Source organism: Sinohyriopsis cumingii, chromosome 10 (genome assembly GCF_028554795.1).
Source record: "Sinohyriopsis cumingii isolate HCF-2022 chromosome 10, ASM2855479v2, whole genome shotgun sequence".
NCBI lineage: Eukaryota > Metazoa > Mollusca > Bivalvia > Unionida > Unionidae > Sinohyriopsis > Sinohyriopsis cumingii.
In genome coordinates, this window is record NC_142970.1 from 52,494,962 (window position 1) to 52,500,961 (window position 6,000).

A 6,000-nucleotide genomic window follows, 5' to 3' on the forward strand; every position below is an offset into this window, starting at 1 on the left:
TTTTCCCTTTTTCATATGTAATAGAATCACGAGGTGATTGTTAATTTGTCATTGAAACGTTAAGTAAATAGATGAACAATGAATATTCTGTATACTCTGTTATATCGGAATTCGTTTAACCTCCAGGTAATGTAGGTTAGAAATGGTCAATTCATTATAGTACTTTCTCAAAATATTCTCATCTGAAATTAGGACCCATGTATACAATTTTCGTTTTGTTTCTGACTAGATGATCAATTGAACAATGAAAACAATATTATCTGGGTAGATTTGTGATCCTTTCAATTTAGATTTGTGCTAAACAGGAGCTTAAATGTTGTTCTTGTTCGAGCCACCTGCAAATTTGTTTTCATGTTCTGGATAAAAATTCCTCATCTCAACAGGCTTTTTGCGTTCTGTTATTTCTTTTTTGAAAGACTGGGTCACTTCTCATTAGCACATGGTATCTAGAATGTTGTAAAATCCTTCATACAAGATGACGCTCACTGTATGTGGCTGACTACTGCAAATGAGTTCCTTGCGATGTTGGCCCAATGTATAGTGTGGTAATGTCCCTAGTCACCGCTTTGGTTTGGAATCAAATCAAAACTTCACAATGCATATCTTCCTGCATAATGATCGTTCGAAAGATCGTGATTTCTGTTGGCACCTAACTGTCCTGTGGCATCAAACATTGTTGAGTAATACCTTCATAATTTGTTTATATGCAAAGTTAAGTTGAAATAGTCTGGTACACTATATTTAGCCATTTTGAATAACATATCTCGTGCATAGGTTGAAGTGTTAGCACTCAAAAGGATTTCCAAAGCTACGTTCAAGACGCCGCCAGTAAGCAAATGTTTAGGTAGTTGGTCTTGGAAAACAGGGACAATGGAGAAGTTTTCTCTTTCACTCGTTCTGCTCAGAGTTCGATTCATTCGATTGATGTTTTTTATTTTAGTTGAAAGGTCCACAAGAAGCTGGTGAAGTCTGGCTTCTGTGATAACGGTTTTGAGCTCTTTAGCGTTTGCCATAAATGGGCACACGTTACTACTTGGATTCAGTCTTAAGCATCCTTTCGACGGTCATTAAATCCAATATATGAAGGTATTGGGAGCTTCTGTCACCGCTGTGTTTTTTGGGATATCCAGTGTATCAGGTTTCAATAACACGGATGCATCCGGATCTGTATTATTTGGCGTTGCTATTAAAGTGCAAATCCATTTCTTTGAACAACGAATACATGAAAGTGATTACGGGATCTTCTCTAACATCTTCCCTTGGATTGGTATTTTCCAGTTTGATAACTTTATGCAAAAGTAAAAGGTAAACAAATTAGTGTACTCTCCTGTTTTTCTTATTACTTAAGTTTCTATTGACACTGAGGTGGTCAAAGACGATACATCATACCAATCTAGCCTTTGGGATTCTTGGATCGTCATCATCGTTGGTGACACTGCAGACAATTCGAGTTCTGACTTGGAACATTCTCATAAATCTCTGTAAATAATTCTTCTTAGGTTGCAATCAAAAAGATTCAATTGTCTTAAAGTTGTTATTCAGTTTTATCCTTTCTCTGAATATGAGGACTGACAGGGTTTTTACATCTTCAGCATTGTCCTTGCTGTGGCCAAGTGGTGGAATTAATGCCTTCGCCTGAATTGTGAAGCGAATTTACGCGAATGCCTTTTCGTGCCAATGCCAATGATTCATTTCCAGTTTGAAGCAAAATATCTTTCATGATTTTTAGGACTTTGCTGGCCGACGCGTACTTGCTGGAGAAATTAGTGTCCTTACGTCAGAACTGCGTAATATACAACACGAAATCCTCTAGAAGATTTCAAGATTGAAGCTACGATATGAAAATCGGACTTGAACTTATGTCCTAAACTAGTAATCTGTTGTCTAGCAATCCGATTGGATAACCGTTTTCGAAAATGTAGATTCGCATTGATTTTTGCTGCCGACTGTACAATTCTTCGTCCAGATTATATTTTTAAACTCATATTGATACTTTCAAAATAAACTTTAGTGACATTGAGATACAGACGATGCAAAAATCGACGAACATGATACAAGTTTCCGAATGGTCTTTACATGCTTGGGAAGATTCATATTGAAAGGAATTACACTCAACAAAGGAATAGCTGTGTTTTCTACGAATATATCAGAATATACACACGTCAACTTCATAAACTTGAATAGGGAAACTAGAGTACTTATATAAACGATCGTTGTTGTGAATGTGTCTTAATGTGATACAGTGTTCATATTTACACCCAGAATAGAAAATACACTGGGAGATTACCTGATAGACAGCCTTTGCCATCATAATAATACATTTTAAAAAGGTGTGCTTTTGTATTGAATTTTATCAGTACACTCCAATGCTTTGCCAAACTAATCGTTGAAATTAGCTGAATTCGCTTCGATAAGATGTTGAGAATTAAACTAAAATCCTGCACGAATTCTCATAGGATAGACGTTAAACTTGGACTTCAATGGTGATGTTATTTTGGATTCGTTATAAACAATATCAAAATGTTCATGAGCTTGTTCGTTGAAAATTTCGACGTGGATCGTGGTTTGATCTTCAACCATATGTAACGCTTTTCTTTTCACTTGAGTAGGATTAATAATTTATATCAGAGGTACGTCCCCATAAGCTTCGTGCTCCAAAAATATGGCTTGAGGTAAATGTGCCGTGAAACAATCTATATGGTTGTACAGTCGGCACGTAAACGATCCTTTAACAATTTATTTGTTCATATCTTCTAGTTTATTTTACCTTCACTAACTCTTCTCTCTTTAATAGTTTTTTTTGTTGCTCCTTGATGCCTTTCAGGACAATCCAGTTTGCTTACGCACAATATAAAAACACTTAGCCCTAGCACAGAAGACGGGTAATTATACTGGAAATAATTTTTTTCTTCTTCTTTTGATTCTTCAGTCACGTGAGCAGTATTTCCTTTCCATTGTTTAAAGAGGATGTGACAATCCATGTATATGTCTATGCCTTTCATATAATACTAGACTATAAATCGTAACAGTCCTTATCATCGTTTGTGATGGTATAAAATAATGATTTTCGGTATGGTGTTTATAAGCATTCCTATAACTGCTTGTTCGCTATTATGTTTGCAGCTGGTTTTATCCTGATTATTTTATAACATAACGTCTTGTATGACAGTATATTTGTGTGGTAGTTAGTATATATTTTGTATATTTCAATAAATTTTTGTTGAATCGTAATTAATGGATTATTCGATAGGAAAAACTGGGTTTTGGTCTCTCTAAAAGCGTATTAGATAATAAGTATATGATATGGTGAGTGTTAATAACTTATCGCTGGATGGTAAATACAAGGTTGTTGGTCACTCCTAACGGACTATTTATGAAATACAGTTATTGTTAAAGGTCATGATACCTGCTTTATCTGTCAAACAAAATGGGACATTTTACAGTAGAAAATGAACCTCTAAGAACCTCTAAAACACGAGAAAAGAGAGACAAAAGTAAAGATATTTGTTATCAATGTCAGGAGAAAAAGACATCTTTCAGAGTGTATCAAGGAAATAAAACCAAGAGAAGGATCTTTCAGAAGCAGACATGGAAGAATAGCCGATGAGAAATCCAAGAAAAGAAGAAAGAGTAGAAAAGAAAGAATCCATTCCAGTGAAGACATTCAAAAGTGGAAGACAGTAAGCATTTAAACATATGCAGTGTGGTATAATGTGGAGTGCAGAATATTATTTAAAATAATAAACCTTATGTTTGTTGTAGAGGCCATACAACTAAAATATATCTTGTGTGTGAGAGTGTGCATCTATCGCATCCCATTAATTGATATCCCTTTTCACCTTGAATGATAGTATGCCTGTGTGGTTTGCACGTAATGTCACAAAATTGTGAGCAGTAAAATGTTTATGCATGACATATAAATATTCTATACTCGGGTTTTGTTATCGAGTAAAGCCATCACGGATAATGGTTAATTTTTCGCCGTGGCTTCTTAAATCTACTTTGTTCGGTTTATCAATTGCCCCTCATAAAAGGTGCCTACACTTTTGAACCCATTTACTCCGGGTTATCTCAACATTAATTTGACTACAAGAAGGGTGCTTAAGCCCAGAATTATGGTTGTGTAATACGCTGCAGCTAGTTTTGTCAGGAGTTTATCCACTTTAAGGGAATCAGTTTCCTCTACACTACAGCGCTATGTGAAATGTAAAATTATCTCCCTTATATGCAATCCGTTTGATGTGATATAGTTTGTATATATTGGGTGTTTCGGAAATTATTCCATATTTTACAGAGAGTCAGACCTATGTCACATAACACAATAGTATCAGATGAACAATATACTGCTTCAAGTTGGTCATGCTTTAAACTTAAACAGACAAATTTAATTCAATTATGCTTTGCATGAATTAAAGGAACAGTAATGGTGGAGTTCTTTTAATTAAAGAATATTATTCTTGTCAGGCAGAATTCGTATAAGAACGTGGTTATTATAATCATTATCTTTTCCAGTAATTCTTCTGATATGATTTAAAGTGTAAGAATGCAAATGTTCTGATTAGTACCGTTTACCGTTTGAGGGCGGTGTCATTTATTTATGTCAGTTATTGAAGAACTCGGTGCGCATCAAAATTGTCCAAAGAATTGCTGAATTTCCTGAGTATGGCTATGTTTTCAAATTAATTGGTCGATCAATTACATTAGAAATACACATCTTATCCACGTAATTCCTTTCGAAATCCTCGCTAAATCCAATCCCAACATGGATACATCATCTAAATATATAATGCGCGTATAAACGCTATACCCTTTACGTTATATATGTTTGTATGTAAGCAAGTCTTGTTAGAAACACTCCTACCCTTGTGTGATAGCATATTATGTTTGTTTGGGCATATATCGTGTATATACACTCTCATAGTTTTGTATGATAGTATATATGTTTATGTGAGTGTTTCTTTCGTACCCTTCTGTGTTTTAGTACACCCCTTTCGAGTGATAGTATGTTTATTGCACATAAGTATTAATTTCGAGTACAAAAACGCGTTTTCATTGGTAGCAAGGGTTTGCGATTGAATTCTGTGTGTCTGTGATGTGGCTTGTAATATAAGAGAAGCTGCTTGACAGTAGGGAAAATGCATGAGGGTAATATTATCTAAATATTGTAAAATTACATTTCACTTATACTTCTCTTTGCATGTTTGCAAGATCAGTGTATTGTAAACAGTCCAACCATTGTGATATCATGTTTGTATGGACAGCGTACGTCTATAAACACGCCTATCTTTATGTGATATTCTTGTATGCATGTATAGTGTGTCAACAGTCATTTCCTTTGTGCTGGATAGTATGTTTGTACGTATGTCAGTAATGTTAGTCGATAAAAACTCCTGCGTACCCTTTTCGTTAAACAGTAGGGATGTGTGTGTTGGATTGTAACATGGAAACCACTTATACCAATTCCCAAGTTACTATAGGATTTCCAGCATGGCTTGTAACTGCCATTCCACATTTAAACCTAGGAATACTACTCATATAGGATGGTTCGTTGTGCTCCAATTTACCATTAGTTCTCAACTGCAAAATTTTAAGGTCAGCTCGAATAATGTTACCATGTAACCACATTTGAAGTCAGCTGCCTCTAACAATCTTACCATTTAACCACAATGTTAAACATGGCTTTAGCATTCGATTTCACCTTTGGATTTCAAGTGTCACATAATGCTGACCTATGGGCTGATGCGAATTACTGCATGGCTTTCAAGCGACACATGCAAATAAATCTGCATAGTTTTTCTCTATATCATTTTACAAAATCTGTAGCAGGTAAAATGTTCTAACGTTTCAGGGACTGGTACAGTCAAAAAGCCTTTATTATGTTTCATGTAAAAGAATGGCTTCAGAACTATATTTAGTACACCTGCAAAGTAAGCGATGATGATGATGATGATGATGATGATGATGGTGATGATGATAATGATGATGATAGTATTACATATA